The sequence below is a fragment of the Mirounga leonina genome, unplaced genomic scaffold (genome assembly GCF_011800145.1).
Source record: "Mirounga leonina isolate KUSES-001 unplaced genomic scaffold, KU_Mleo_1.0 Mir_53, whole genome shotgun sequence".
NCBI classification, from domain to species: domain Eukaryota; kingdom Metazoa; phylum Chordata; class Mammalia; order Carnivora; family Phocidae; genus Mirounga; species Mirounga leonina.
Genome location: NW_023270807.1, coordinates 21,833,406 through 21,857,715, shown reverse-complemented (window position 1 = coordinate 21,857,715; position 24,310 = coordinate 21,833,406). Strand labels below are relative to the sequence as shown.

Genomic DNA, 24,310 nt, shown 5'->3' with positions numbered 1-24,310 from the left:
ATTCATTGCCAATAGCTTTGGCTTTGACATACTTTTTCGAGATAACGGTGCCTAGTGGCTAATAGGCTTGGAGAGGAGGGAGATGGACCATTACGCAGAACCCTGTGCATCCTTGCTCTTCCTCAGCTTCTGTGCCTTTCCTCCTCTACTCTTAGAAAGCTCCTACTTGGTGCCAAAGCCCTCAAGTTGAGGGCTTATAGGTTTAGGAGCTTCATCAGTGTTTGTTTTTTTTAAATAATTATAATACATGAGATGAGAAAAGGCCTTTACTTTAAATAGAAAATTATAAGCAAGAACAGAGAGTAGTATAATGGCCCCTTGAGACCCATCACCCTGCTCAGCAACCAGCAATTCTTGTTTTCTCCTGGGGCATCATTCATACTTGCACCCTCTTTGTCCATCTTACCAATCACTCTTAAGCAAATTTTATCTGAACTTCATGTGTATCTCTGACAGAAAAGGATACTTTTAAGAAAATCACAAAGAAAATATCATGCCTAAAAAAAAAAGTAATAATTTTTTAGGGGCACGTGGGTGGCTCAGTCAGTTAGGCATCCGACTCTGGATTTTGGCTCAGGTCATGATCTCAGGGTTGTGAGATTGAGCCCTGCTTTGGGTTCCTTGCTTAGCGGGGAGTCTGCTTGAGATTCCCTTTCCCTCTCCCTCTGCCCCTCCCCCCACTTGCACTCTCTCTCCCTCTCTCGCTCGCTCTCTCTAAAATCAAATCAAATAAAATAAATCTTAAAAAAAAGAGCAATAATTTTTTAATAACCTTGACTAGCCACATAAGGTTTACATTTCTCTGATTGTCTCATTCATTCATTTATTTGTATTATTAATTTATTTATCTTTTACATTTTTTGAGGGAGGAATTATGATGCCACTAAGGTCCAGACATTACAACTGGTTGATATGATTCTTAAGCCTCTTTTAATCTATGGGCTTCCTTTTCATCTTTCTTTTTCTCCTTGCATTTTTTTTTCATTGAAAAACTGGTTATTTGTCCTGTAGAGTGGCTCATAGTCTGGATTTTGCTGATTGACTCCCTGTGGTGGTGTTTAATGAGCCTCTCTGCTATGTTTCTGGAGATTGGCAGCTGTATTTAGAGGTTTGGTCAGATTTGGGTTCAATCCCCTGAGCAGGACCATTCCATAGGTAGTGGCGAATGCTCCCATCGTGAGGTGTGTAATAACTGCTTGTCTCTTTTTTGTGATCTTAATATCCACTGTTCCATTCATGTATTGAGGATTGCAAAGTGATGATCTTTTAGTGCTATCATCCCTTCTAGTGGATTAACTGGAGTGATCTATAAAGAGAAATCCCTTCACCAACTCTTCAGTCCCTCTGAGGTTTAATTTGTACAGGAATGGTAGAATAAAGCCCTGATTCTTTCCCTTTACTTAAAGTAATAAATTGGTTTCCCATCATTGTCCAGGGTGATCAATGGGGACTGCTTTTTATCATCATGGACTTAAACATGTTCAATATGTTTTATTTCATTGTATTTATTATTCTTAGCACTCAATTTAGGTTGTCCTATATGTGGCCAGTGGGAATCTATACAAGTTAGGTCCTGAGTCTTTTTTTAGTCTTGTCTTGTGATATAAGTGCATGGACTGATTTTATCCCTTAATTTTTTAAATGAGCTTTTAATTGAAGTAGAACATATACACAGAAAAATGCATAATTCCTGAGTGTAACAGCTCAAATTTTCATGAGGTGAATACACCTCTGAGCCTAGTGCCCACGGTAAGAAACAGAAAATGAGCAGCATGTTTTGGCCCTTCCTAGTCATTACCCCTTCACAGATAACCACCACCTGACTCTTAGCTCCAGAGATTCATTTTGCCTGTTTTTGACTTTGTGTAAATGAAATCATATGGTATGTTTTCTTTTATGTCTGGTGTCTTTTATTCAACCTTTGTTTGTGAAATGCATCCATGTTCTTGTGTGTAGTGATAGTTTATTCATTCTCTATCATCAGATGCTGGGCCCCTTGGGTCGATTTTCTACCTCTTCAGTTCTTTTTCTCTTGCACACCAAAAATTTTTGTGTTCTACTTTTTGGTATATTTTCTCAGACTTATGTTCGTGTTTTCTTCTGTTCCCTGCATTGTCTCTTTTTGCTCAAGGTTCCTTTTTTTCTGATTGTGTTGGTCTTTGCCTTTTATTTAATAGCTTTCCTGAGATGATTTGTAACTGGTTATTCATATTTACATGTAAAGACTAAACAGCCATTTGGAAGCAACTGTGGGCTAACTGGATGGAAATCCTCATTTTTATTTGGGAGAACTCCAAATGTTATGGTTCTGATTACCTTAATTGCTTCATAACACACCACTCCAACCTCAGTGGCAAAAACCAGAAACACTCACATATTATTATTATCTCTCATGATTCTGGGGATTAAGTGGACTCAAATAGGTAGTTCTCATCCAGGGGCTCTTGTAAGGTTGCTGTCCGAGTGTGTGGAGCTGGGGTCATCTGGAAAATTCTGCACTCACTATCTGGCTCCTGGGCCAGGAAGACTCCAACAGTTGGAGACTGGAACTCCTGGGACTCTTCCGGAATTTCTCTATTTTACTGTGGTCTCTCCAGTGTGGCAGCTACAGAGTAGCTGGACGTTTTACATGACACCTCAGGGTTCCAAAGGCATGTGTCTCAAGATAGAGAGTGAGATGAAAGCTGTAGGAAGGGCCTCTTCTGACCTAGTCTGGGAAATCATGCAGTGTCACTCCTGTAGCATTGTAGTCACTATGAGTGAGCCCCTAAGGCAGTCCATAGTCACAGGGCGGGAAATTAGACTCCACTTCTTGATGGGATCGATGCTAAATAATTTGTAGACATGTTTTACAACCACTGAAGTTAATATATGCCGGTCTTTTCTTTAGGATTCTTGGGTTCTTCCTAAGATGAATTATCTAGGCTACCAGTGAGGATGAGAGGTAGGTCAGTGTTGGATAAACCTCTCTGTAGGTATTCTTAGATCAGAGTGCAGAAAGAAAGGAGATTGTGGTTTGCTGGTGAGACTGTCCCTGGTTCAGTATGCAGATTTTCACTTAACCCTCCCCTTCACCAATTGTATTTTTTTCCTTAGCCCCAATTTCTTAATTCAAATTCCCCAGGGGCTCTGGTCTCCTGCTGGGGAGAGCCAAGGGAGTCTCACTGTTCCTTGTAAACCCTTTCAACACATCCTCATTTTCAGATGTATACCTGTCTACTTTTGTGATACATGGTGTCTGCCATACCTGAGTTTTTCTAGGGGTCCTGGATATCTTCTGTTTGCCTCTCTGGATTTACTTTCCATCTCTCTCTGCTCTACTGGGGACTTTGGGAGACTGACCATCTGGACTACACCAGGGGGCTCCTTTCCATTGGCTTCCAGCACCAGTAACGGTGCTGTGCTGAGTCATATTAGAGCTTGATACAAAAGGAAAAATCAACAATATTGATCCTGTCTTTACTTAAAATTTTGATATTTTGTTCATCATGAAATTTTTTGCATCAAGTCTGACTCTTTAAGATCTTGTGTTCGAATATCATTTATCTTGATTACTGACTCTTTTGGTCCCCCTTTCCTTTAAATTTTGCACCCAAAGCAAGTGTTTCATTTACTTCATCCTAGTCCCACTCCTCCCATTCAGAATATTCTGTAGCAAGACTCTATGTCCTGTTAAAATCATCTGGAGAATGTTGATTTTTTTTTTTCTTTACTTTGTTTTACCAGGCAATCAGCCCGTGGTGTTCAGACTTCCAGTTCCGTCTCACCTCTTTCAGTGGTGCAGACTTCAAAGGCTTTGCTATGCTGTGGGGTCTGCCCCTGGCCACCCAGGGTTCGTCTGGAACTGGGTCATGGCCTATGTCGTAGCTCAGTTCTCAAGGTCTTTGCTCTGCTCCTGGGGGTGTAACAAATGCATGTGCAGCTTGAGGGAGATCTCAGGACTTGTGTCAGTTCATATACAGAATTAGGGGACCCCTTTCTGAGATTTCAGCCATCCTCCCCAGCTCCAGGTCCTGGTTCCTGGTTCCTCTCTCCAGAATGATGTTTTCCTCTGAGTTTTAGCCTCTCATGCAGTTATAAGTGAATGGGCCTGCCCTCAGAAGAACCTGCAAAGAACCAAGAGAAAGGGGAAAAACAATGTGCATTTCCCCCATTCTCTTTTCATAATAAGGACCCCTTTTCCTGTATTTCTCTTAGCATTAATCACTGTATGGCAAAAATACTTAAGTTTATCATTTTCTTCTGCAGGGGCCTCCAGGGAATACAATAAAGAACCCAAAGGGAATTTAGCAGAACTACCAAAGTCATAGAGAGCAATGCTCTTTACATCAAATTGGGCCTTTAATTATAGATTCTAATGCGTAAAATCCATAGTCCCTGCTAGGTTGTCAGCTTTGTGCCTGGCATGACAGTGTCTCTAACACAGGACACAGAGCTGGGTGCGGAGGGGGTGTTCAATAAATACTGATTAAACGATCCAGTGACAGGCTTCACTATAACCATTTGAAGTTAGACTACAGAATATTATATTTCCAAGGTTTTAAATAATGAACGAGCTAATATCACATTAGGCAAGTGTCTCTACTGTCAAAGACAGAGGCCTGGGACCTCTGTGGCTCGGTTGCCACAGGAACGGACTGAGCTGAGGCTGGGGTGTGTCCTTGGGGGTGGGGAATCAGCAGTAACTCCCACCCTGGCTCTGCTGTGTGTGTCCCTTTCTAGTCCATAGCCCCAGGGTACTAATTGTACAAAGTGGACCCTACTGGTCATGAGTCTTAGAATACAGTTCTGGTATATCCCCAGCAATATTTATATCTTCTACTTCTGGATTAGCAATTAAATTAAGTCATCTGGAAGAGAGCTATTAGAACTTTAAGCTCTTTGATACAGGCTCAGAAAGCCAAACTAAACTGAAAAACCACTGATATTTTTGGACAATATTTCCCCGAAATGTATTTTAGCTTGCCTTTTGTTTATTCATTCAGTACCCATTGCTTAATGCTTATTTTGTGAGAGATAACATGTAATACCCTTAGATGGATAAAAAGAAGCACTTATTTAAAAAGCTAAAAAGGCAGGGCACCTGGGTGGCTCAGTTGGTTAAGCATCGTTGGACCCTTGATTTTGAATCAGGTCATGATCTCAGGGTCATGAGATGGAGCTCCGAGTTGGGCTTGGGCTTGGCATGGAGCCTGCTTAAGATTTTCCCAATCGCTCTGCCCTAACCCCCTTACACTCAATCTCAAAAAATAAATAAGTAAACAAAATTAAAAAGCTAAAAAGGCATTGTTCTCTTCTCCCCACCAGTTGACATTCTCCTGGAGGACAAAACATCTGAGCCCTGATTGTAACACAAGTGCTCGGAGAGGTGGCCAACCCTTCCCCCACCATCCCTGCTTGTCCTTCATATTGCTCTTCCCACCTGCCCAGGCTCTCATCTCAGGCAGTCCCGTCCCTGCTGAGCTGGTGGCAGGTCATGGGACCCTCAGCACACACTCTGCTCCCGTAGTCTGGAGTGGACCCGAAGTGCATACTTGATCTTTGCTGGCCAGTTAGATTCCTTCTCCTGATAATTTTAAATTGGGACCAATTTTTGAACTGCTATGTTTACACGTTGATGTGGACTCAGATGGGAAACCACCATCTTGAGCAGATCTTTGGGGCCACGTGACTAATGAGTAAGGAAGTGATCTACACTGCGGAAAGAAAGGGCGAGTGTAGGGAGGATCCGACCAAAGAATCCATGTCAGTGTGTGAGAGACAGAATCCTGCTTGGTTCCAAATGGTTTCCCAGGCCCCCCCAGGGCCAGCTGTATTGCTACCCTTGGATTCCAGAAGATACCCTGATTCCTTAGGACAAAACTCCTTTTAGTACCAACTCAAGAGGATTTCTGGATTGTTTTCTTTTAACAACAAAATGCTTCTTGATTAGAATTAAAAAACAAAATGAGATAATAATGAGCTAAATAATAAAGAATAACAGAAAAGAATAAATAGCAAATAATTCTGGCTGGTTAATTCAAAACATAGGTATATTATTTCATATCTTCTCTAAATTATTGCTATAGTCCCTGTCCCCACATGTCTAAGAATAAAAGTTAAAATCAGTGCCCTGAAATTTTGATTATTTTATTTCTGCTTGATGACTTTTAGAAGTTTATCACTTGGGTGATAGCCTTTGCATCACCAATTTCTTTGGTCAAAAACCACTTGCTGGCAAGGATGCAACTTGAGATAATTATGGCTTTCTGTGCTGAGTGTGTTTTCTAAAGGTTATTTTGATTTATGGTGACTCAACCCCTCAGTCTATGCGGTTAACTTTTTTGGGATAGGGGAGGGGTCTTCATGGATTCCCGAACTCTGTCTGCAAAAAGTGTGAAATTCAAGGAACTCTAGCTTTGTTTCTTACCTCAATTCATTTTGCTCTCTCTGAGGTGTTTGGTATGAAGGTGCCTGACAAGAAAGCATCTGTCTCATTTAGCTGGTAATTACCAGTGTAGTGGATTATTTTCAAGGCTCGTTTTCTTAGTGCCCTAGATAAGGATTAAAAGAATATCTTTTTAATTTCTCTTCATCAGAATCGATTCTCCACCCTTTTCTCTGCTTTAGGGATATTTTCCCTGCTGAGGGAACATTCTATAAAGGGAAAGGTCTATTTTCCTTTCCTCTTTAAGTGATAGGGACATGTGTAGCACCTTCATCTTCTGACTTAACCAGTCTAAACTTTCATCTTGATTTTTTTATCCCCATCTTGCTCTATCTGCTGCAAACTGAGTGAAAACTCCAAACCTTTTTGTCTTCCTGAGTTTCATAGATGATGTGAGAATTTTTAAATTCTGGTAAGAAAAGTCCACATCAATAGCAACAATAACAACAAAAGAAAAGTCCACAACAGGAGAAACAATAAGGTTGTAAAAGATCACTCTCCTGTCTTCCCAAAGGACAGCAATTTCCCTGTTTTCTAATCTCAAAGTGTCTGGAGGGAAACTGGCCTGGTCTGAATTATAAAGAACAAATTGGTTTTCTCTGCCTCCCTCACCTTTCTTTTTCCCCCTCTCTCTCTTTTAAAGATTTTATTTATTTGTTTGAGAGAGAGAGAGAGAGAGAGCGAGCCCACACAGGGGGAGGGACAAGTGGGAGAGGGAGAAGCAGGCTCCCTGTTGAGCAGGAAGCCCAAGACAATGTGGGGCTCTATCCCAGGCTCTGTCTGAGCCAAAGGCAGACCCTTAATTGACTGAGCCACCCAGGCACCCCCTCTGTCACCTTTCTGACAGATTCTTGGCTATTTTCAGAGCTCAACTCTTTCTGGTCTCCTAGCAAGTTTTCCTTCCCTACTGGCCTCTCTTACGGCCCTGGGGGTTCCACCCAGCTCACCTGCTCAGACTATGAGTCAACCTCTCCCTCCTTAACTTCATTCTTCCTCAGATCTTACTTTGGCTGGAAGAACGTCCCGTGACTGAGGCAATGGCTCCCGTGCATTTCGTGTGAAAAGTGTTTGTGGGGGCAGGAGTGGGGGTATTGGGGAAAGTGAAATATTAACGAGGGAGATGGACGGCGGGGTGTGCCCTGACCTCGCATCTCATCTTAGAACTCTCACAGAGTGTCCTTCCTCACCTTGCCCCTCACGATTATGTGCCTGAGGTCCCTAGTTCAATATCGCTGCCTTCTCTTCAGGATAGGTTCTTACAAGGAGAGAACAGGTTTCTCCATCTGCAGTTCTTATATACTAAAGCACATGACCCCAAGTGAACAGTAAATATTTGTTCAATAAATGAAAAGAGTCCTCTCTTGTTACTCCAGTCATGACATGCGAATGACCGTTTATTTGTCCTCTTTATAGTGCTACAGCAGTGGGGTCCTGACCACTCCTTTCTGGAGTAATGTGGGCCATAGTAAGTGAATGAAATGAGAGGAAATGGGGATGACATTTTGAAAATATTAAACTGATTTTTAAAAATCCCCTTAATCAATAACATCCCTCATCTCTCCACACATGGAATCGATGGATTTTGTTATTTCGGGGAAATAATAGGTTCTCTTAGTCCCAAGCAAAGAAGTCATTTGTTGGCTTTGGTTCTCAGAGCTGACATTCTTTTTTTTTTTTATTTTTATTTTTTTTCTATTTATTATTTATTTTTTATTCTTATGTTAATCCCCATACATTACATCATTAGTTTTAGATGTAGTGTTCCATGATTCATTGTTTGTGCATAACACCCAGTGCTCCATGCAGAATGTGCCCTCCTCAATACCCATCACCAGGCTAACCCATCCTCCCACCCCCCTCCCCGCTAGAACCCTCAGAGCTGACATTCTTGAGTCTTTAGCAATACAATGTCTTACATCAAAAAGAGATTTTCTACATCTCAAAAATTTCTCTTTACCTATCAAAAGTTAAGCCTGACTGACTCAAATCAGAGGTTTACTGTAACCAGTGAGTTCTGACCCTGGTCGCTTATCAGAATCACTAAGGGAGCCTTAAAAAAATACTAATGCTTACGTTCTATTTCTAGAGACTCTGATTCAATTATTTGGTTTAAGACAAAGTTCAGGTACTGCTGTTTTTAAAAAAACATTTCCTAGTGATTCTAATGTGCAGCCCTAGTTGAGAACACTTCTGTAAACCATAGTGTTTGAAGGCAGATGAAATGACTATGACAAGACCCCATCACAAAGGAGAGGGAGAAGGAGAACAAGGCAAAGAGGTCAGACAGGAATGATTTGGCTCCCTCCTGAGGGCCGAATTCTGGCATGGGGGTGGGCAAGGGGCAGCAGGGAAAATCCAGAAAGGTTGGAAAATGCCTGGTGTGGGACTTAGTCATAGCTTCTCAAATGTTTCACAGGAGAATCCCAAACCATGTAGGTAGGTCTTGTGTTAATCATGGTGCTGAGCATGGGGCAGCTTAGGTGATATTTTAGGAATATCTGAGGGATCTAAGTTGGTGGGTCAGAAGGAAGCCCCCTAGAGCCCATCATCCTCCAGTTGGGTGCAGCAAAGGCAGCTGAGAATTTTGGGGACCCAAGGGGCATGCAGATGTGGGGACAGAACTGGTTGAGATGGGGAGATTGCTGAGTGTAGGAACCTCCTGCAGGAGGCACTGGAGCAGACCAGCGAGCGCTACAGTGAGTGGCATCCTAATACCCAAGGGACTAGACTCTCAGTGGGCAACAGACCAGCAAAGACCTTGAGGGTGGTTCTTGTCTGAAACCCCACCTCTTGCTGCCTTGAAGGTAGGAACATCTTCCCCTCCATCTAGCCATGACTCTGGGAAGACAGAAATAGCCCTCATTGGGGGTTGGAACTTTGAGTTGAAATAATATTCACTCCAAGTTAATTTGGACAAACAGACATTGTTTTCAGCCAGAATATATTGGGTTATTTTTAATTGTCATATGTATATTGTTCTTATGCTACCAGAGAGAGTAGGAACAACAAGGCAAGATGAAATGGTTGTAGATAATAACGTTATGTATCTTGTATGTCTGGGTGGTTGTATTTACATTTTTGTAGATGAGCTCAGGTATTGATCAAGTAGATCTAATAATTTCTCAGTAGTATTTCATATAAAGCAATAACAAAGAAACTGCTGATACATGCAAAAATATGAATGAAATGCAAAAAAAGTGAATAAAAGGAGGCAGACCCCCAAAAATATAAAGGATGAGCTCAGGTATTGACCAAGTAGATCTAATAATTTCTCAGTAGTATTTCATATAAAGTACAATGGAATAATACTCAGCAATAACAAAGAAACTGCTGATACATGCAACAATATGAATGAAATGCAAAAATGATGAACAAAAGGAGGCAGACCCCAAAGAGTACATATTAATCCATTAATATGAATTTGAGGAATGGGAAACACGACTGATGGTGATAGAAGTCAGAATAGTCATAATAGCGGTTATTGACTAGAAGGGCATGAGGGAACTTTTTGGGGTGATAGGTATGTTCTCCATCTTGATCTGGGTGGTAGACTTATAGATGTATACATATGTAAAAGACCATTGAGTTGTCCACGTAAGAGTTGTGTATTTTATTGTATGTAAATTATAAATTTAAAAGTATTAAAAGGGGTAGGGGGTAAATGAAGAAAACAGTCCTATTCATTTTTCATCCAAATACTTGAGCTAAATTGTCAGAATGCAAAGCCAAGTGTTGAAAAGTGAATGGTGCCATATAAAAATATATGTGGTGCTTAAATTTGCCAGAGGTTGACTCAGTCAGGCTCCTGGAAGAGCAGAGAGAAGACAGAAGGTTTAGACATGAGCAATGAGGAAAATGTGTTTTCACCAAAGAGCCCCTGGGCTTCCTCTGACAGCTTATTTCTCTCCCTTGGAAATTTTTAGATGCATTATGTTACCACAGCATTTTTCCAAAACTCTCCTTCTGGAATTGATTTGTCTAAAGACATACTGGCTTCTTTAAAATCAAAACTAAGCTGTCAACACATCCTAATGGCATTTTTTTGGAGGGAAGATTGGTGACATAAGTGGCCCAGGAAGATGCAGGGATCATGCATGTGTTGATGAGTCCTTAGGAAAGTTGCTTGTTTTCATTGGTGTAGTGGGGAGACTTTGTGTTGATTTCGACATCAAAAAGATGTGAGGTCAGCACCCAGCTTCACCATTTCCCATCTGGGTGATCTTGGGAAAGTGGCTTGACATTTTAGAACCTTTGTTTCTTCACCTGTAAAAAGGAGATAATAGTTCCTTCACGGATTGTGGTATGAAGATTAAATTAGATCATATATTGATGATTGGCATAGGATAGACTCCCAACAAGTGAGTACTCATTATTATTGTTATGATAGAATTGCCAAAAGTCACCTACCAAGACATCATCCTCATCAGTCATGGACCTTAGTTCACACACTTCGGTTCTTTTTGAATTCTCTTCCTCTTTCTAATCTCAACTCAAATTCTATCTGCCTCAATTCATATTCTGCCTTTTGTCTCCTTTGTTACCTTATAAGCTGCTTAAAGGAAGAGTCTCTTCTCTGTTCACTCGTGCACCCCACAGAGGGGCCAGCACAGTGATTTATATAGGAAAACACCTAATGTTTGTTAACCTGAAGAATTCTTTAAAAATACAAATGTTTTGGCAGAGAAAATATATACTATTGACACATTTGCAATATTTTACACAGTAGCCTCTATCAGTTTATTGTATCAACTGCTTATGAACTCCCAGTGTGCATTTCCTGAGGTTAGAAAGAGGGTATTACAAGTGCTTTATGGGATGAGATGGCAGTGTCTGGGCACTTTTAAGAGTTTGGCTGATACTAACCCTGTGTATTAATTGTCTATTGCTGTGTAAAAATCTTCCCAAAACTCAGTGGTTAAACACAACAATAATTCATTTATTATTTCTCACAGACAATGAGAGTCAAGAATTTAGGAGCAGCTTGGCTGAGTGGTTCCAACTTGAGGTTCCCCATGAAATTACAGGTAGGTGTCAGATGGGGCTACAGTCATTTGAAAGCTCAACTGGGGCTGAAGGCTCTATTTCAAGGTGATCATGGCTGTCAAGTTTGTCCTGGGTGTTGGTGGGAGACCTCAGTTCCTCTCTATGTGGGCCTCTCTACAGGGCTGCTTAATGTCCTCACAGCATGGCCACTGACTGCCCAGAGTGCACAATTCAAGAAATGAAGCAGAAGTTGTAATGCCTTTGTGATTCAGCCTTGGAAGTCAGACAATGTGACTTCTGCCATATTCTATTGGTCACACAAACCTACCCTGATTCAGTGTGAAAGCAGACCATGCAAGGGCACAAATACCATGAGGTGAGGAGTGTTGGAGCCCTTTTGGAAGTAGGTACCACATTCTGGCACTAGAGATTAGGTAGAACTCATTCTCCTTGCTTCCTGCAGGATGGTGGGTTGCACTACATTTGGCTCCACTCACTGCTGTGTTGTGCAGCTATGGAGGTTTTGTTGGCATTTGAGTATGTGTGCGCTCTTGAGTTATATAACAAAGCAGCCCACTGGAGGGTCCTTAGAAGGCCAGCTTTGGAGAGACTTTTTTTTTAAAGATTTTATTTATTTATTTGACAGAGAGAGAGAGCATGAGCGGGGGGAGGGTCAGAAGGAGAAGCAGACCCCCCGCTGAGCAGGGAGCCTGATGCGGGACTCGATCCCGGGACTCCAGGATCATGACCTGAGCTGAAGGCAGTCGCTTAACCAACTGAGCCATCCAGGCACCACCGGAGAGAATTTTTGGACTGGAATAAGGGGACTAGAAATTAAAAAAGCAAAGGGCAACATTAGAAAATACCTGCCTATGGAGTAAGCTTCCTGAGGGAGAATTTTTGTCTACTTGTTCACAGCTGTATCCCCAGAGTCAGAACAGTGCCTGACATATGACTGATGCTCAAAAAATATACATTGGATAAATAAATGCATGAGTTTGAAATCTGTTTAATAATCAATCTCTAAGGGCACCTGCGTGGCTCAGTGGGTTATGTGTATGACTCCTGATTTTGGCTCAGATCATGATCTCAGGGTCGTAAGATCGAGCCCTGTGTCTGGCTCCATGCTCAGCAGAGAGTCAGCTTGAGATTCTCTCTCACCCTCTCCCTCTCCCTCTGTCCCCCACCTCTCTACCCACCCCCCCAACGCTCTCTCTCTTTCTCTCTCTAAAATAAATCTTCAAAAAAATAATCGATCTCTAATACAACATTATAAACAAACTGTAGGAACCTTAGTCTATTATGTAAATATACATATGATAAGACATTGTTAATCATTAATGTTCAGAAAAGGTTGTTTTGTAATTTGATGAATGTTACTTAAATTTTTACTTAAATATCTGAAAAATTTAGTTTTATAAAATTATTGTATATGGTATTTTCTTCTGAAACGTCTCTCTTCTTTTTATTTGTATATCATCATGAAAGGAAATAGGGAAATAATAGGAAAATTGTAATTCTATTGGAAATATTAATTCCAGAAATCAAGTTTTTTTTGTATTTTGACTATAATAGTGAATAGTGAATTCTGTTCCTCTGTGTCAATGACCACAGGAAAAATAATTTTTCCTTGGATCTCTGTGATATTGAGAAATGTATTTTATGTGAATAACTAGCCACAAAAATAGAATGTAGGAAAACTTTGAAGGCAAATTTGAACTCTGAAATGTATGTGTCTCCATTTCTCTTTCCATTAAAAGGAGATAATGTTAATTTTAAATGTCTGCTTTCCAGTTCCAGTATGTACTAGACAAGCCACTTTGGGTAAAACACATCAGAGTGTTTTCCCATCTGTAAAATAGAAGTAGAAATGACGTATGAGTCGGTTGGTAACATTCTAATATATGTTAAAGCACATTCTACAGTGTAAAGCAAAGTGCACATGTTGATTTTGTCTTGTCCGTATAATATCCAGGGGTCAGCACAAGGCAGCTGCCCTCTTCCCAGGGGATTCCTTTGCTCACCCCCGTGAAGCTGGAGTTAACTGCAGTGTGCATGAGTTTCCTTCTGGGTCAATAGGATTAGTGCAAGAAGAAATAATATGGATGTTAGAACGAGCTGAAGTGAAATGACGAATGCTTAGGTGGTCTAGATGGAATTCAATTATACCGTAATAATAATCTAGGATATTTATGGCATAGTTTTCTAACACAAACTATGTATATGCATGTCTGGAATCAAATGTTTATTTTTCCTAAAGTTTGCCTGCTCTTGACTTATCCTCTCCTTCCCCAAGGTATGGCAAAAGCCATGTTAATCCTTTTCTTATTTCAAACCCTAGAACCACAGATTAGAATGTAAATGCAGAACTTCTAAATCAGAGTCCAGCAGAACTTTGTTTAGCATTAAGTATGCACATTTACTGTTTGGAACTCAGTTCTATAGTATTTGGAAAGGGGAAGGGAAAATGACCATTTTAAAAGTGAGTGATGTAATGATGTAATGTATGGTGATTAACATAACATAGTAAAAATAAAAAAACAAACAAACCTGCATTCATTAAAAAAAAAAAAAAGTGAGTGTTAATGACCCATCAGGGGAAGAAACGAGCATTAAAGCGAATGTGAGATTAATTTTATTTATTTATTTATTTATTTATTTATTTATTTATTTATTTATTTAGGGCATGAAGTTGGGGGGACAGAGTGAGAGAAAGAATCTCAAGCAGACTCCATGCTGAGCACGGACCCCAACACGGAGCTCAATCTCATGACCCTGAAATCATGACCTGAGCCAAAATCAAGAGTTAGATGCTTAACCAATCGAGCCACCCAGGCACCCCTGAGACTAATTTTATATTAGTCTGGACTAGATGGAACTTAAAAAAAATTCCAGTATAATTAGCATACAACATTATATTAGTTTCAGGTGTACAATACAGTGATTCGAGAATTCTCTACATTATTCAGTGCTCATCACATGTGTACTTGTAACACCCTTTACCTATTTCACCCATCTCTGCCCCCCATCCACCCCCCGCCCCCCAGTAACCATCAGTTTGTTCTCTATACTTAAGAGTCTGTTGTTTTGTCACTTTTTTCTTTCTTTGTTTTGTTTTTTAAATTCCACATATGAGTGAAATCATATGGTATTTTTCTTTCTCTGACTTATCTCATTTAGCATCATACCCTCTGGATCCATCCATGTTGTTGCAAATGGGAAGATTTCATTTATTTTATAGATGAATAATATTCCATTGTATATATACCACATCTTTATCCATTCATCTGTTGGTGGAAACTTAGGCTGCTTCCATAATTTGGCTATTGTAAATAATGCTGCAATAAACATTGGGTGCATATATCTTTTCAAATTAGTGTTTTCATATTCTTTGAGTAAATACTCAGTAGTGGAATTATTGGATCATATGGTCGTTCTGTTTTTAATTTTTTGAGGAACCTCCATACTGTTTTCCACAGTGACTACACCAGTTTGCATTCCCCCTAAAAGTGTATGAGGGTTCCTTTTCCTCCACATCTTGGTCAACACTTGTTGTTTCTTATGTTTTTGATTTTAGCCATTCTGACAAGTTGAGGTGACATCTCATTGTGGTTTTGATTTGCATTTCCCTGATTATTAGTGATGTTGAGCATCTTTCCATATGTCTGTTGGCCATCCGTATGTCTTCTTTGGAGAAATGTCTGTTCATGTCTTCTGCCTATTTTTAATTGGATTATTATTTTTGTTTTTGTTTTGAATTGTCTAAGTTCTTTATGTATTTTGGCTACTGACCTTTATTGGATATGTCATTTGCAAATATCTTTTTAGATGGGACTTTTTAATTTTAATACCTGCAAATGACCCCAAATCAATGGGATATCTTCAAAATGAAGCTTAAGGGGTTTGCTGTATTATGAAGGCAGCTCATGGAGAAAAGGAAAACTCTTTCATGTTTGTATTCCACTGAGTTTAGACAGATCCATAAGTTTGTTACATGTGCATTTATCCTCACTACATTTCACAGACATTAAAACTGAGGCCCAACAGACCCAAGATTACATGGCAGGGAGTGGAATGTGTGATTCCAGAGCTGAGGCCCTAACCAGAACCCCGGATTGGTGGTTGAAAGCAAGACTTAAGAATCACAAAGGTAAATGTTCTTAGTGTGGTGTAACACTTTCACATAAGCCAAGGGCAGTTTGTGGGCAGGACTCCTTACAGAAATTATTTACTTTCAGAGGAAAAATCCTTTCATCCTCCAGCCCTTGCAGGGTGGAAATGAGGGCTCAACGATCTTGGAACATCTTAGGCCTTCATTAAAAGTAGTAGTTGTTATTGCTATTGTTATTTTTATTGTTATGTAGTGGAACCCTTGAGAAACCCATTGTAAATAACAAAGAGGATCATTGTGCAGGAAATTTTTAAAACTCAGGTTATAAGATATCGTCATGTCCACTCATGGTTGTTATAGTGGAAGATGGAGAAAAACATCCGGGAAAAGTGAGTTTGTAGAGCATGTTTGAAAGAGAGAAAGAAATGAGACAATAATTTGGAAGAGTAAGCTAAGGTCTAGCTAGGAACAGTTCCATGAAACAAGGGTGGCAAAGGAGGATTCATGGAGACTTAAATGTGGAAAAAGACACAGAAAGTATTTACTTAGTCAAAACAAAGCGGCTGAGGCCATACTGGTTTTGCCAAAATAACTGGATGGAAAATGATCTACCCATTGTTTTGGACTAGACAGTACCAAATAGCTGGTTTGATAGATCTCTTTCTCCTACTACATTGACCAAAATTTTGGCACTGAGTAGATACAACTTAAATCATAGGGCAGGGAGAGGTGCCAGGGGGATCACCTTACAGATACTGTTATTGATTCTAGCTAACAATAATGGCAGTAACTTGAATTTGTATAATTCCTTAAGAAGTATTTTCACGTAAGTGATCTCATTTGTTTGAGACTGATCTCAGTTTGTGTTTTTTGGTAATTCACTGTTACATAGCCTTAAGGAAAAAGTGGTTACTGGGAAAAATAGTTGGTCTTGGAAATTTATTCAGTCCCTAAGACTGGCCCTTCTTCAGGGCTCTGCGGGGGGGGGGGGGGGGGGCAGTCTTTAATATCAGAATATTTTCTTCTCATCTGTTTATCCTTGTGCCATTTTAATTACTTAACATCTCACAAAGTAAATAGTGTCCACATAGACTAATTAGATAATGAAAATGAGAAACTTTTTTTTTTAAAGATATTATTTACTTATTTGAGAGAAAGAGAGAGAGAGAGAGGTGAGGGAGGGGAAGAGGGAAAAGAATCTCAGGCAGACTCCTCACTGAGCGCAGAGCCCAATTTGGGGCTTGATCCTAGGACCCTGAGATCACCACCTGGGCCAAAAGTTGGACACTTAACCAACTGCACCACACAGATACCCCTCTGGAAACTTTTCACATCTTCTCTCATAACTAGAGAGGTAATATAGAGAATCAGACTGCCCAGGTTTGAACCCAACCTTTACCTCCTTTCTAGATGTATGAATTTGGGCAATTTACTTACTTAGCTGCTCTGTGCCTCAATGCTCTTATCTTTTTTAAATTTTATTTTAAATATTTTATTTATTTATTTGACAGAGAGAGACACAGCGAGAGAGGGAACACAAGCAGGCTGAGCAGGGAGCCGGATGGGGGCTCGATCCCAGGACCCTGGGATCATGACCTGAGCTGAAGGCAGAGGCTTAATGACTGAGCCACCCAGGCGCCCCTCAATGTTCTTATCTTAAAATGATATGAATTGAAATGAATTCATGGGGTATTCCAGTGGCTCTCAAACTTCAGCAGCATCAAAATCACCTGGAGGGCCAGTCAGTAGCTAGGCGAAGGGACAGAGAATTTGCAGTTCTAACAAGTCCTCAGGTGATACTGAAGCACTCTGAGAACTCTGGGGGTATTCCATGAGTTAATCATGTAATCAAAGTGCTTATCAAAGGATGGGGCAAGTGTTCAATAAATGTTAGTTGTTATTATTCCTGTTGTCCTCCTCGTCCTCATCACTATCATTGTCATCGTCATCAAATAGATGATAGTGCTGTGAGTCAATAGCAAGGGAGTCCCCAAACTCTCCCAGTTAAAATAATAAAGTTTACACAAAATGGAGGCATTTTTCAGCATTCCTGAGCAATTACCAAAGAAGAAACTAAACTGGTATCTATGGCAGGTCTCCCTGTGGGCAGCTCAGCCTGGCTTACCCATACAGCTGTGGAAATAAACCAAGACCAATCAGATGAGAAAAGCAAAGTCTGTTTATTCACCACTTGTGTTTTGGCAGACTCAAAGGCGAAAAGGAAAAAAGAAAGGTTTCGGGTGTGCCCTGATTGGAGGCTGTTGGCAGGAGAAAGCTGTAGGCAGGCTATGTAGAAGTGGGGCATTGTGGGTGATTGGTTAGGGTGTGTATTTGGCTTTCTCTGGTTGGTCTTAAGTTTGAAGCTGTCGGTTCTTAATCAAGTCCTGATCGTTTGGGGCTTATTGTTACAGAGTTTATTGTTGAGCTTTCTGGATTGTCACCAGAGATAGCAATCTGGCTCCCCACGCTTTTGACTTATAGCAGGGCTGGCTTCCTGGGTTGTTTATGGTAGATAAGGAGATTGGTTTCCTGGGTAGATTACTGCATGTTGTGGGTCAAAGTTCAGTTTTTACATATGGTCTGGCCATTGTCTATTTTTACATTCAGTCTCAGTGCAGGGACAACCTACAGGGAGAGGAGGTTCTGACTGCATTGACTAGTGATCCAACCCGTGTGGCACTTACAATCTTTACTACAGCTCGCACACTGGCTCACTTCTACATCAGTTACTTAGGAGCCTAGTTAGTGTCGTCTTTTGGCATACTAGCAAATTAAGACTTACCAAAACCGTGGGGTGCCTGGTGGCTCAGTCGTTAAGCGTCTGCCTTCGGCTCAGGTCATGATCCCAGGGTCCTGGGATCGAACCCCACATGGGGCTCCCTGCTCCACGGGAAGCCTGCTTCTCCCTCTCCCACTCCCCCTGCTTGTGTTCCCTCTCTTGCTGTCTCCTTCTCTGTCAAATAAATAAATAAAATCTTTAAAGAAAAAAAAAGACTTACCAAAACCAAGGAATAGATTCTATAATTTGCTGAATTATCAGCTAATGCCACTTAACAAGCTTCTTGTTGGCCATGCAGCCATTTTTTTACGGGTAACTACCCAACTTCATCGTAATTTACGCCTAACTTGTGCCTATCTTACTCTGTACGGCTCCTTTAAGCCACCACACCAGGGTCTAGAAGTAATAATGACAATTATAACTCACAATTATTGTGTTTTGTGTTTCAGGCTAGAGTGTACAAAAGTGCTTTCCATATGTCATTTCACTTAATCTCCACAGCAATGCTCTAAGGTGGTAAATGATTTGATTGCTCATTTCCAACGTGTGTGTGGGATGTGATTCCCCCACACCAACAGGAAATTCTAGGGACACCAGCTGGGTGTCTGACAGTTTCACTCAATTCTGACTTTATCTACTCCGAGATAATGTCATATCCCACTCGGTAAGAGGTCAGTCCTACAAGACTGCCTCCCTCCAATGCTTCAGATGCCAATCACAAGCCCAGGCTGTTACCCATACTTCTGACTGACTGGCTATAAATCCGAGGTTCCCATGACTCCCTCCTTGGGTTCTATTCATTTGCTAAAGCAGCTCACAGAACTCAGAGAAACATTTTACTTACTAGATCACTGGTTTATTAAAAAAAAGGATGTAACTCAGGAACAGCCGGATGGAAGAGATGCATAGGGTGAGGTAAGCAGAAGCAGCACAGAGCTCCCATGTCCTTTCTAAACACACTGCTCCCCAGCACCTCCATGTTTTCATCATCCTGAAAGCTCTCCAAACATCCTCATTTTGAGTTTTTATGGAGGCCTTATTACATAGACATGATTGATTAAATCATTGACCATTGGCAATTGACTCCAGTCCCTTTGCACTCCCAGAACCTCAGAGGGGTGGGGTTGAAAGTTTCCACCCTCGACCCTCTAATCCTGCTTGGTTCTCCTGGCAACCAGACCCCTCCTTGGGTGCGTTCCAAAAGCTACCTCATTAACATAACAAAAGACACCTATAGCTCTCTTATCACTTGGGAAATTCCAAGGATTTTAGAAGCTCTGTTCCAAATGGGGATGAAGACCAAACAAATCACAATACCACAGGTGGGTGATGTATATGTTCCTTTTTTATTTTTTTATTTTTTTATTTTTATTTTTTGGTAAGTAGGCTCCACACCCAGCATGGAGCCCAACACTTGGCCCTGAGATCAGGACCTAAGCTGAGATGCTTAACTGACTGAGCCACCCAGGCACCTGGTGATAAATTCATTATCTTGATGGGGTGATGGCTTCATAGGTTTATGTGTTTGTCAAAATTTATTAAATTGCACACTTTAAACTTGTGCAGTTGATTGTATGTCAGTTATGCCTCCATAAAACTCTTTCGAAAAATTAAAAAAGTGAAACCATAAGTTGGAGGAAAACATGGCAATTTCTGATCTCAGAGTGGGCATTATACATAAGTGCAAAAAAAGTACCATAAAATGAAGAAAAGTTTAAAAGATTTAACTACATTAAAACCTATTAAGGAAAACACAACGGAAAGAAAATTAAAGGCCAAATGGTAAATTGGTAAAATATTGACCAGTATTCCACACATATGTCCTTAAAATTTTTATTTATTTATTTAATTTATTTATTTATTTTTTTTAAAGATTTTATTTATTTGACAGAGAGAGATACAGCAAGAGAGGGAACACAAGCAGCGGGAGTGGGAGAGGGAGAAGCAGGCTTCCCGTGGAGCAGGGAGCCCGATGCGGGGCTCAATCCCAGGACCCTGGGATCATGACCTGAGCCGAAGGCAGACGCTTAACGACTGAGCCACCCAGGCGCCCCTGTCCTTAAAATTTTTAAAGTATGAAGAGTTTTTACAGAGAAATCAGAGAACTGAGAACATAGAAATTGATTAATGAGCAAAGGACATGAATAGGCAATTTGTAAAAGGAGAAATACAAATAGTTAAGAAACATCTAGAAATGTTTTCCTAATCCCATAAATGCAAATTAAAACGGAACAGGGTGATGATGTCACATCTACCTAGGGAATTAACATGAACTTTTAAAAAAACTGATGTGATCGGTGTTGAGAATGGTGATAAAGAAAAAGACAGCTTCGGAGGCAGTTTGATGGCAGGTATTATAAGCCCTAATCTTTTGAGCTAAAAATTCCACACCTGTAATATATCCTAAGAAAATAATTCCTATATAGGAAAAAAATGTTTTACCCAATTCACAACTAAGTTTGATAACTAAATGATTTTTTGTGCATTTTTCTGAATTTATCCTACCACATTGTTGATTGTCTGAGATCATTCTTCCCAGCTAAGAGCTTGTATTCTAATACTTAAGGAGCAATTGCTATCAAATGTTATTTTTCTTGATGATTTTACATTGTTAGATAAGGAATATATTTACTATTACTATTAACTGATGCTTTTTTCCAGTGTTTTAGAAATGTTAACACTGTATTTTCTGTGTCCATTTTGCAAATAGTTTTATTTCCATAATGCAGCAGGCAATTTGGTTTATACTAAAAATCCAGCTTAATAATTTCCAAATTTACTTGGAATAATTTCCAATAATTCCAAATTATTTCCAAATAATTTTAAATTTTAACATTAAAATTTTCAATTTAAATCAATGAATTACATTTTCTTAAATATGAGTGGTATATTTTGAGATCAATATACATTTATATTCAGAGAACTGACTTTCTTTTTACAATCTAGCAAACCAAATATCCTTCTCGACTTCCAGTGATTTTAAGATGTAATAGGTTCTATTGAAGAGAAAACTTTTAAAAAGGCAGATCATAATTTTTATTTTTATGAAATTATTTTGCTGTGTGTGGTGTTTGATGGTCAAATGACCTACAGAGAAGCTTCATGAGTAAGATCTTTAAAGGTTCTATCCGCGAAGAAAATTGACTTTGTGGTGTTTATTTACACCACGCTGAAATGACAGTGGTCTAGACTATCCTAAGAATCACTGGCCAATATGTGCAATTTTTATTAAACTTAGCTCAGGAATCTGGGACCCTATGCCCCATATATGCTAAGACAGAAGGAGACTATCTGAGATTCATCCACGAGTTTTATGCATTCCAAGTTTGTGACAGCATTACCTACACCTGTGACTTACGTTCGTGGGACTAGTTAGGCAAGATGGCTACATAATTTGTTGGGTGCACGTTCTCAGCTGCGTAAAGAGAACTTATTTCCTGACAAACCACCCTTTTCATTTCCTCTCACCTCTGAACTAAACTGTTGTAAAGATAGAGATAAAAAAATCAGCTGCCCTATATTCAGGCAGTAATAATAAAAATCAAGGTAGGAAATGGTCCAATGTGGTTGTACAGATTTGGCTTTTGACTAGTTACTAATGTGAACATTTCCTGACTTCATCCACGCTGACTTCCTTGTTTCCCTGTCTCCTCCCCTACAGCTTTGCAGCTCGGGTAGAGCTCACAGAACCAGGGAACTGGGGAGGGTGGTGCTCATAATTATCAGATGTGTGTGAGTGTTGTGTATGATGATATGCACACAAAATACTAAGAAGTTAGTCCTTACAGTTAAAGAACCCTTAAACTTGAAATGGCAGTAGATATAAGTCATGTAATAATCATCGTGATAATAGCTATTGTTTTTGAGCCTGTGTGCCTCATGCTATGATAAGCCATTGGTAAATAGCTATTGCTTTTCTTATTTGAAAGATGAGAGAGCTGAGATTAGGGAGGTTAGATCACTTGCTCTATGTCATACAGCTAGTAGGTGGCCAAGCTAGGATTTGAACCCAGGTTCGTTCTGTTCTTAAACCCAGGGTCTGACTAGATGACCTTTTCTTTTCAGAACTGTGTCTGTGAAGCAGGAGTCTTGTTGCTGGTGGAGGATTTGGATTCATCCAGCCAAGTGATCATGGAGTAGCAGACTATGAGCTCAGCAGAGTTTGCTGTTTAGTATTTTTCTCCCTACTTACTGTTCGATAGTACGCTTTTCAGTTATATATTGTAAAATAGTAGGTGGGAAAACATACAGGAATAGTAGAGTTCAATCTTTACAAAGAATTACAGACAACTTCTTGAAAGAATTTGAGTTGTTTTTTTTTTTAGGAAATAATTCTGAGCCTTTATAGTTAACAATTCCACAAGGTGATTTTCTTAGGCTCTAAAGTGTTTCTGCCTTTGACATGATTGCAAATGTATTGCTTTCATCAAATTGAAAGAGGTTTGGTCTTTCTGTGACTCACATTAATGCTTTACTGGTGACTTATTAATTCTACAGTATTTCCTGGGGCTTTGGGGATTTTGTGGAAAACATGACAAGCAGAGTCTCTATTTGATTTTTTTTTCCAAGTGTAATTACCTCTCTTGAGAACGGGACTTCATCTTAAAATTAACAGCAAATGAAGAGACAATTATACACTGGCCTTGGTAGTGTATAAAAAAGCTATTCTGTGTTGTACCTAGAATTCAGTATGCATTGTAGGATATCAAATTTGAAATGGGATAGATTTTAAAATATTTAAGAGTCTTTAACTGAAAAGAACTCATATTTTAAAAATAGTTGACCTTAAAAGTATTTGAAACTCTCACTGTGAAGACAAGTTTATATACTTGGTTTATGTAACTATCAATTTATTTTGACTCATGTAATTAAAGATCTGAGAAATAATTAAAGAATTGGGGTGGGGGGAGGGAGTAAATTGGGAGCCTCTTGAAATACAAACATTTAAAATGTTCCTAAAGGGAAAACATTTTCCATATTTGATGTTGAAAGTTGGAAGATAAGAGAGTAAAGGGGAGTTTTCACTGGTAGAAGATAAAGAGGGGCATTTTGCAAAATGTGATATCGAGCTAAGCCAAATCCGTGTTGAGAAAGGCGTGCGGCTGTCTTTCTAGATGAGAAGTTATTAAACCTGTGGTCATACTGGGCCGTTCACAGAAAATTAAGGCTCTAATGAGAAAATGTTCAGACCTGTGGCAGGGGAAGAGGTTGTGACCTTTGGAAAGCACGTCTGCTTAACTTAGACAAAGCAGGATTTAAAGACATTATATAGTTAGGGCTATTAGAAAAGATGACTCATATTAATTCTTCAGTAACTTTCTAGAAACCATGTGATTATGAGTCATAGAAAATGAATTATTGGATTCATTCTGGTGTGAATATAACCAGAAAGTGGGTTGGACAAATTTATATATTGTAACAACTACTGGGTTGCATTTCCAAGTCACTTTTGCCTGTAAAATGGGGAAAATGTGCTTTTTAATTTTAATGCAAGTAGCAAATGACCCAAATCCTAATTGCACAGTGGGCAGCCTGACCCCATATTTATGGGATTGTACTCTGTCTTCTTTATATTTCGTAAGATAGCAAGTTGATTCCTGATTACTAACTTCTCTCTTTGTAACATGACTCTTCTCAGCTGCATGTGCTGGATTTGTGGCCGGGCCTTGTGCTATGTGGATGATTGTTGTTGTTCCTCACAAAGGTCCTAGGATAAGTACTGTGATCATGTCCATTTACATTTTGAAGAAACTGAAGCTCTTAGGACAGTAACTGGCCCAAGAGTATCTAGTCACTAGCTGGTAAAGCCTGGATTTGAGCGTAGGCCTGTTGGATTGGTTGAGTTCACCCTCAACCACTATTCCAAGATGGCCACAATTCTATGAAAATTTCCAGGTGCCTCATTGACTTCAGACCACTCCTTCTTGCCTTGGACTCCTGTACCTACTGGCTTTAGCTGCTGACCTGTTACCTGATATTTTTTCTTCACCATGGGTAGGCTTCTGGAAAA

The 24,310-nt window shown here is 39.9% G+C and overlaps 1 long non-coding RNA gene across 2 annotated transcripts in view; it reads left to right on the top strand.

Annotated features, from left to right (window-relative positions):
• LOC118001149 overlaps positions 1–23,129 on the top strand; it is a 37,046-nt gene extending 13,917 nt beyond the window's left edge. Inside the window, exons 2-3 of one of the 2 annotated variants that reach the window (XR_004676631.1) lie at positions 11,380–11,451; positions 22,366–23,129. This is a non-coding gene — a long non-coding RNA (uncharacterized LOC118001149). Of the gene's footprint in view, positions 1–11,379; positions 11,452–14,093; positions 14,355–22,365 lie in introns of those variants that run through there. The other variant, XR_004676630.1, reaches the window with a different exon arrangement.
• Positions 23,130–24,310: the final 1,181 nt, after the last annotated feature.